This window comes from Mustela nivalis, assembly GCF_964662115.1.
Source record: "Mustela nivalis genome assembly, chromosome: 8".
Taxonomy (NCBI): domain Eukaryota; kingdom Metazoa; phylum Chordata; class Mammalia; order Carnivora; family Mustelidae; genus Mustela; species Mustela nivalis.
The window spans coordinates 115879352-115888737 of record NC_139027.1 but is presented as its reverse complement, the minus strand read 5'-3'; the positions used below and the strand labels follow the sequence as shown (position 1 = coordinate 115888737).

At 54.1% G+C, this 9386-nt stretch overlaps 1 long non-coding RNA gene across 1 annotated transcript; it reads left to right on the top strand.

Annotated features, from left to right (window-relative positions):
• The first annotated feature begins 629 nt into the window (after positions 1–629).
• On the top strand, positions 630–5714 carry LOC309872677. Its single transcript, XR_014316050.1, has 4 exons — positions 630–771; positions 1216–1280; positions 3076–3207; positions 5498–5714. It is a non-coding gene; the product is annotated as an uncharacterized lncRNA (long non-coding RNA).
• The last annotated feature ends 3672 nt before the right edge of the window (positions 5715–9386 follow it).

Below are 9386 nucleotides of genomic sequence, written 5' to 3'. Positions count from 1 at the left end.
AGAATCAATTCACTGCAACCTTCCCACAGGGGCTGGGAGACCGGCCGGAGGAGGGTGGCTTTGCCTGGGCCCCAGAACAGACCCAGGCCCCTCTGAGCTGTGTTCTGTGCTCCACCCAGCCCCCAACTCGTCCTTGCATTGCCACGTGCGTGTCCCAGGCTCCTGTGATAGCAAGAAGGTATGTAGAGGTCCTATCCCTGATGGCGTCCCTAGAGGTAGAAGCCAGAAGACCTCACTGTGCAGATGGGGAGACTGGGGAGGTCCTGAGAGGCACAGGGTCTGTCCAGGGTCACAGTCCTGGGCATGAGCAGGAGCCTGGTCCTAACCCAGCTCTGTGTCCTCCCAGTGGGGACACCGTCCGCACCCGGGTCTCACGGGGACTGTGGGTAGGCTGTGTGGGTGTCACTGTATGGATTCGGCATGGCATAGAGGGAGAGCATTGAGCAGCTGGGGGAGGGGGCCCTCAGGGAGCTCTGGTGTGAGGAGGAAGTCGGGTAAGGGGTTCCCAGGAAGCGGTTCCCTCACTGTTCTGACAACAGAGCCCAACAGAATTTGGAACCCAGGTAACCAGGCACCCACATTCCAGAGATAACTCCCTGCTCAGTTCATTTCATTGGAGATCCTTGGAAGAAGCACATGTTTGCATGTTGCATCCTGAATTCTGGAGGCTGCAGGCAGAGGAAAGCACACCCTGCAAATACTTTCCCTCACTGAGGATGTCATATCAGCTCTCCCCAACGTCTCTGGTCATTTGGCCAGAAGTACAGTAAGGTGACACCATAAGGCCCAGCCCCAGCCCCCTGCCCCATACACTCTGATCTGGCCTGTGCAGCCCCAGGTCCCCTCCCCATGCGTGCATTCGAGCATCCGTGTGTGTGTGTGTGTGTGTGTGTGTGTGTGTAAAGAAGGCTCACATGGGGTGCGCCCACCCCATTCAAGAGCAGGTTAATGAGAGGTCAGATGCCCGGTGGGCAAGTCATGTTCACACTCCAGGTCAATGCTGGCTGGGTGGGACAGAGTGTGGGGGGCTGAGAGCTTCTCCCCAGGGTTTATCCTGTGTCCTGCAGGTATGGGTTCCTGTCTTAGATGTGGGGCTGTGCACGCACAGGTCTCTATCTGATCTGGGAGCAGCAGGGGGACTGGGCACGAGGACAGTGCAGATGGCCGGGCAGAGCTGTGATGCATCGGGCTGGCTACTGGTCCCTGTCTTTGCAGAACACCAGGGATGATGAAACAGGGAAGAGGCTGGTGGACACCTTCTCCTGACACAGGGAGTGACCGTAAGGGGCTTTCCAGGAGCAGGGACTAGGGACTGCCTTGGAAGTCCTCTGACACTGCCCAGGCCACTGTCACTGGTGGTACCACACCCGACTCTGGTCAAGGACCCAGAACCCACAGAGGCTGAGCCTGAGTGTGAGAAGGCCAGAGCCGAGTGTACGTGGGTGCCTGGGGATGAGTCGGTGCTAGGACAGGCAGGAGACCCCAGAGTCTGGTGTGGGGCCAGGAGCAAGGACTGGGCTCAGAGCATCCAGTGGGTGGACTGTAGTTGGGGAGATGTCCCAGTGAGGGTTCCTTCCTGGCTGCAGCTTCTCTGGGAGGCCCTGGGCTGAGCTCTATCTCTGCAGAGGCATACAAACATGTTCTTTGTTCCAGAATCTCCAAAGAAATAAACTGGGTAGGGGGCTGGAATGTGGGTGCCTGGATACCTGGGTCTAGCTCTGAAGAGCTAGAAGGGGGATGGTGCCCAGAGAGACCAGCAGGAGACCAGGAGCCAGCAGTTGACAAGGCACCTGCCCATGGAGAGCCTGATGCTGTCCCAGAATAGCTGGCACCTGCCCCTGCCCCAGCCCTGCTCCTGATACAGTTCCTGCTCCTGTCCCTGCCCCTCCCCCTGCCCCAGCCCCTGTCCCTACCAGAGCTGCTCTCCCTTCCCCTGCCCCAGGCTTCCCCTGCCCCTGCATCTGTTCTAGCTCCTGTCTCTGCCCCATCCCAAACCCTGCCCCTACTCCTGTCGGGAGCCAGTACAGGAGGCCTACTATAAGAGCTGTAAGGGACTGAATATGATTGGCTGTTCATTTAGGTCCACTCACGCGGGAGGTGCATGAGCACTGCGGTGATTGGCTAGGCGGGCTAAGCTGCCGGTGTATATATGCTTGAATGTACTTGTAGAGGGGCGGGCCCGCCGGGCGGGCCGGAGGGGGCCGCAACCCGGACCATGGCGGCGGCGGCGTTGGCGACGGGCGCCGAGGGGCGGCGCGGCCCTGGAGGCGGCGGCGGCGGCACCCGAGCGGGCGGCAGGAGCTGCGTGCTGTGCTGCGCCAGAGGGGGAAGAAGATAAAAAGAAGCCATTAAAGAAGTTTGCCTCCACGCGTGTCTCCGTGTCGTTCTTGCTGGCGAGAGCGACAACTCCTGCTCCTGCAGGGCTCCCAGAGCCACATCCAGAGCCCACAGCCGCTCCTCATACAATTACCTTTTGTTCTATCTCCTGACCCTGATGGTCTGCAGGAATGCTTCGACCCCTACCTGTATATTCTTTGTCTCTGGTACATATTAACTGTTATTTGATCTTTCCATGTTCTGTATACTGTTTATTAATTTATTTTAAATAAAATTACTTGTTTTCACTTGAACACATCACGAGCATTAAGCACATTCCCAACACTGTGCCACCACACCACAGAACCTCGCTGCAGGACATCTCTTTCCCCAAAGGAGACCCTGAAACCAAAGCCCTCCCTGCCCATTTCTCCTCCAGCCTGGCCTCTCACAATCCCTAAGCTGCTTTCACTCTCTCTTCCTTTACCTGTTCTGGATGTTTCTATGTGTAGAATCACACAATATGTGCCTTTGTGCCTGCCCACCTATTTTCAAAGGGGACTCGTTTTTTTCTGTTATTGACATAGAATTTCCCTTAATCGATATTGAAACCCCCAAAGGATTACAGATGAGATGTAATCATAGAGACCCCTTTAGGGATTATGGTCACAATATTGGGGTTGAGACCCCTGTTCCTGCTGGGACACGACAGCCTGACCTCAGACAGAACACGGCTGGTTCCTCCTGTGGCCCACACAGAAACCAGGGAAATGCAGAAAGCTGGCAGACACACCACAGAGGGCAGATGCATCATCACTCACAACCCAAGGCCAGAGAAAAGTTTCACCTGACTCTGCTCCAAACCAGGCTCCAAAACACAGGGTTCCACAGGTAAAGAGACCAAAAGCGTGTAAGTCCAGGGGGAGGATAGGCACGTGCAAGTCCAGGGGGAATATGTGTCAGAGATGCGGGAGCTCCTGGGGAAAGGCTCTGGCAGAGGAAACTCTACGGAGGCAGCGCTGGTCACTATCAGAGCGGCAGGTGTCTGGTCTGGGGACCGGCAGCCACGGGGAGAATGTGAAGAACCAGAGGTCCACAGCAGGTCCCCCAGAGAGAAGGGGGATGGGCACCCCTGTCTGGGAGACCAGTGAGCAGTGCCCATCCCGGGCCGCAGGTGCACCCATCACCTAGCAGCGCTCAGCCTCAGACTCCGCCCCAGAAACTCTGGCACGATTTTTCACAGAGGCACTGTCAGGAGTGTTCAGCACAGCGGTGGTGGAGAGAGCAGGGAATGGAACAACACTCATGCTCAAGGAGATGGATGGGGTCCACGGTCCCAGTCCTCATGACAGGATGTCCTGTAGCTACTGTCCCAGGGTTGTCCAGGCATTAGAATCCGGGAAGCCCCTCCTGAGACACCCCCCCCCACCAGCACCCTGCTCCTGGGAACATTCAGAATTGTTTGAGAAGGTGGAGAGGATCCAGGGTGACAGCAGGGCCAAGAAGAAGGACGGTCAGCACTGGGAAGACAGAGGGATGTGCCCTGAGCCACCATCCAGGGCCCAGGCTGTGACGCCCTCGGACCTCACCCCAAATAATGGCTCCTGATGTATGAACCAGACTCCTGCTCCTTCACTCCCTCCTTCCCTACCTCACTTATTCACCGTCTCATTCATAACCCGCTCTCTGCTTCCCGCCCACCCCTCTCTCCCCTCTCCCACTCCCTCCCCCACCCCTCCCTCCCTCATTCAGCAGAAGATCTGGGGCCCCTGCTTTGTACTGGGCACTGGGGCTTCATCCGTGAGCACTCCCCAAACCCACGTGGTCATGTCCACTGTGGGAGGTGACAGGGGGCAGTCCTCAGGGCTAGCAGTGGTGGTGAGCACCAGGAATCCGCTCCTGAGAACAGATGCCGGTTGCACAAAAAAAAAAAAAAAAAAAAACAGAGAGACCCATGCTTAGCACTTCCTCTAGAAAAATCTAGTCCTGAAAAGTAAATATATCCTAGACCTCATGCAGCGCAAGTGCTAATGGCCCATACGCCTTGATTCCTAGAAGCAACAAAGAGTAAATCATCCAGTGTCGACAGGGGTTTGTGACACAACTTTTCAGACCAAATGACAGCATTCCAGCCAACATCTCCAGGGCCTCTGAGTTTTCCCAAGGGACTCTTTGATCCTCTGACTTTTCCATCGACTTCCTTGGGAGGCTCTGTCCTGTCGTCTTCCTTGTCTCCTGCCTTTAATGCGACCTTCTGTGGTCTCCCCTCCCCCCACCAAAGCCACCCTCGCCAGGATTCCCCAGGCCCCTTGGCTGGGTGCCCACATCCCACACTGGGCTCCATGAACCCTATGTATTGTGCAAGGCCTGTGTGCTCCCTCTGAGGTCACCTGGCATCTCCCTTGAAGCGGCCTGCATCTTCCTGCACAGGCTCTCCTCTGACAAGTCTGTGAGGCCAGCCTGTTCCCATGTCATGGGCATGGAAGCGCCAGTCTAGAAGGTCCAGATGACCTGCTCCCAGTCCCAGTGTGTGGAGGCTGGGCCAAGAGTGGTCCCTGAGCAGAGGGGGAGTTGGGCCCCGGGACCCTGTGGGAGGACGTAGCACAGTGAGCCCGCAGGAGGACAGTGAGCATCATGGGGTCCTGGCACTCAGGCCAGCTGGGAGACCACATTCCACCGGCACTGGATTTGTCCCTAGGGCTGGAGGTTGTCAGGGTATCCACCCTCCCAGGCTGCAGGCTGGCAGTGACGGGCAGGGGAGGGGCAGGGCTGGTGCAAGAAAAAGCCCTCAGGTAGAGAGGAGGGGGAAGGGGCTCCCCCAACAGCAGGTGCACTGGGGCAGACTGAGGGGGCATCAGCGGACAGCAGTGTCTGCAGCTGGGGGCTCCACACAGGCCCCTTCCTGAGACTCAGCACAAGCTTGTCTGGATGGCCTGTGTCCCAAACACAAAGTCTGGCCCAGGAACTCCCCTCAAGCTCCCACTCCCAATGCTTTGTACTCAGCTCAAGTGCAAGAAATGACCAGTAGTTTAGGTTACGCTGGGCTCACAGAGACATGCGAATTTTTGGCCCATGCTGTAACATTGCTGGCATTTTAAAGATCTCAGAGCTTTGATTCAGAAATGGTAGAATGCCAGGGGCCCCAGACAGCTTTCTGGAAACCTGCCTCTGTGCCTTGCAGCCCTCCCGTCCTACCAGCTCAGCTCAGAACCCCTCCAGACCACAGACCCACGGTCTTGGGTCCTCAGACTGCCCAGATGATGTGCCTTCAAACAGCGATCCAGGTGGGGCAGCAGGACACACTGAGGATTCCAGTAACTCCCCCTCCCAGAAAGTGAGGGTGCTGCTGGACGAACTGTCTGAAAACAGCCAGGTCAGGGTTCCAGGAAGACACCAGAGGCACAGGAGTAACTGAAGGTCAGGTATGGACAGTGGGAATCTCGGGTGGTTTTGCCTGGGGGCAGCTCCTGTCCCCCTAAACTCTCAGTGTGATGGCTCTACTGGCGGATGGGGGAGGGACCATGCCTGGAGGCCCCTTGTCTGCACTGTCAGAGGTTGCCAACTTGGTCTGTGCACAGGTGGGGAAACCCAGCCACATCCCCAAAGAATTTCTGGAAACAAGAGCCATCTCAGTGGCAGCCAACCTGGGAGGTCAACCTTCAGGCTGCCTGAGGTGGGATGGAGCCACAGACCAGCACACCAGCCAGACATGGAAGAAGGAGAGCCAGTTCTGTATTTCAACAGTTTCTGAGTTACTGGTTTGTTCCTATGCTTAGTATACTTTGCAAGGTCTTGAAAATGTTCTCATGTTCTCTGCTGGACAGGTTCTTGAAAAACCTCTGGTTTATAGGTAAAATCATCTGGAATTGACCTTGGTTGGCACAGCCATGCTGGGAAAAGTATGGAATTTCCCCCAAATACTAAAAATAGAACTCCTGTAGGATCCCACTACTGGGTAGACATTTGTAGGAAATGAAGTCAGTTTCTTGAAGTAAGATCTGCACACTCTCACCCAATCTCCCCGAAGAGGGGCAACCATCCTTAGCAACAGGGTACCTGTGTGGTGCCTGGAGTCATAGGCAACCCTCCCCTGGAGGCAGGTACCTCTCTGGACAAGGGGCTGCCCCAGGGCTGGGAGGTCTCCAACAGCAGCACATTCAATGTCCTGGATACTAGGAGAAGAGAGTACAGCACCAGGCCAGTGAGGGGCAGGACGCACTACCCCAAATATGGCACCTTGACAAATTAAATATAGAAACTGAAAGAATTTTCCATAGAGCAGAAGCAGAAATTTCCCTCTAATATCCAGCCATCAGCCCTTCTTCCCTGAAGCAGGTCAGAATACTCCCAGGTGGTACTTTCTCTCCCCAGACCACAGGGTGGACATGATTCTCACCAGTGTCAAGGAATTTAGGCTATAAGAACAAGCCTAATTAAACCTTTATTTTCCTAGTTACTTTTTTTTAAAAAGATTTTATTTAATTATTTGACACAGTAAGAGGGATCACAAGTAGGCAGAGAGGTAAGCAGAGAGAGAGGGGGAAGCAGGCTCCTTGCTGAGCAGAGAGCCCAATGCAGAGCTCGATCCCAGGACCCTGAGATCATGACCTGAGCTGAAGGTAGAGGCCTAACCCACTGAGCCACCTAGGCACCCTCCTAGTTACTTTTTTTACCGTTAACCGGTCCTAGCTCAAATCCTGTGTCTCTCAATTCTTCACACTATGATTGCTTCTTTGCCTAAAACGTAGAAGAACTGTCTGCTCCAACTGCCTCTGCTGGTCTGCATGTTCTTGTGAGGTTCCCACCAAAAAAATCAATGCACTTTGCCAGCTTTTCTCCTGTTCCTCTGTCTTTGTCAATTTCCAGACCCAGCTGGGGACCTTAAGATGAGTTGAAGAAAACTTTCCTCTCTTACCACCCTGGGTGGGGGGTGGTGGCAGATGGAGACAGGAAAATCCATCCCATCTTCCTGGCCTTGGTTAAGACTGCTCCCTGCTGGGAAGGAGCACACAGGGCTGTGCATGGCTGGGGGAGTCAGGGAGAGGCAGGTGGAACATGTAGGAAGCTACCTGACCCCCAGCGGGGGCACTTGGCTCCACTGACAAGTTCAGGATGTGATGATGAGTATTATAACGGAAGCATCCTGAATATCACAGCTTCCCCACCCCAGGCTTCATTATTGCCACTCATTGTGGATGCTACTCTTGGCTTAGTGACTTTTCTGAACTAACATTTTCCAGTCTGTGCTCTTTGCTGCGTGTGGCCACTGAATCCCTGTGCTTTTAGCTTAGTGGTCAAGCAGCGGCTGGGCAGAGAGGTCACTTGTGTTTCTGAGCTACGGCTACATATTAGAGGGCCCCACAACCTCCTCCTTGGGTTCAAATAGTCTGCTCGAGTGGCTCATGGAACTCAGAGAAACACGTTGCTTACTGGATGACCAGTTCATTAAAAGGACAGGACTCAGGACCAGGCAGCTGGAGGCGATGAGCAGGGCAAGGTGTGTAACAGAGGCTCGGAGCTTGCCCGCTCTCAGAGTGAAAGAGGCCTTTACCCACTTCCACTCTGACCTTCGTCTATACTTCCTAACTGATGACGTCCCTCCTTCAGGCTCATCTCTTAACTCAAGTCAAAGACCCAGCGGGCACCAAAACAACCCTTCAAGCAATAACCACTGCCTGACAACCAGCAAGACCCCACGTGATGGACCCCAAAACAATGATTGACTGAAATGTTACTGACCTCCTGCACCTACCCACCAAAGTTTGTCCTAGATTTTCCTCCTATAAAAGCTCAGGAGTGTTTTCAACACCTTGAGACCATGCCAATCCTCAGCCTTCTGGTGTCAGCTGCACTGAAATACATTCCTTTCCTGTGTCACCACCATTCGTCTCTCTGCCTTTGGATCTGGGACACCGTGAAGAGTGCAGTGCAGCAAGTCAAATGCCAGTTGTTCCCGTCCCCAGGCTTCACTGCTGCTGCTCTTCCTGCAGTTCTGCTGTTGGCTTAGTGACATTTCTGAACTGATTTTGCCAAATCTGTATTCCTTGTTGTGTGTGGCCAAAATAGTGTCTGGTCTGTGAATACAGCGGTCAATTGTCCACTGGGTGATATTTCCTTAAACATCTGGAAACTGCCCTCCTTCTTAAAAAAAAAAAACAAAAACAAAAACAAACAAACAAAAAACCTTCCAATCTTTGCAGATTGGGAGGAGGGCTCTTGGTGTGTGGGTGTCAGGATACACCTTCAGCACCAGCCAGGCCTCTTAGCACTCTGTCTTGGCCTTCACTTCCTACTTACCAAGACTGAGAATCAGCAGAGGGCAGAGCCTAGGGCCTTCTCATATCGGCCCTGAGCAGGCCCCCAGCCCATGCATGCTGTGTCCAAGGGGCTTGGGAATAGGTCAGAGCTTCCAGGCCCTTCTTCCCTAAAGCTCCTCATCACTCAGTCTTTCTTCCAGTGATTCTGCTTGCTTTCTATTTGCCCCAACTCTTACCCATTGCCAGGCAGTAGAGACTCGCATATGCCTTTAAGTGGTTTGGATATCAAATGTCCTCCAGTAGCCACGTCACTACTGGGAGAGTTGGTGGAAAGCAACAAGTCAGAGAGGAATCCAAGGGTCTGGACTTGGTGTTTCCCTCTCCTGAGATGGGGACATCTGTGAGAGGAGCAGGTGGCCAGCTGATTGGGGAGGGGGTGCAGGCACCTGACATGGACAGGACAGATGGGGTAGGTGAAGCCAAGACCCCCGAGGTATGTTCCTGGCATCTGGACTGAACTTGTCATCAAAGCTGCAGATTGGTTGGGATCATCTTCAGGCTGAGGAGGAAAATAAGGGGAGCAGAGGAGACTGAGGAGGCTCATACCAGACACACAAAAAATTGCTCAACATCCCTCAACAGGAGGGAAATACAAATCAAAACTATAATGAGATATCACCTTACTCAGTTAGAATGGCTAAAATTAACAAGACAGGAAGCAAGTGTTGGCAAGGATGTGGAGAAAGAGGAACCCTCTTACGCTGTTGGTGGGAATGCAAGCTAGTGTAGCCACTCTGGAGAACAGTATGGAGG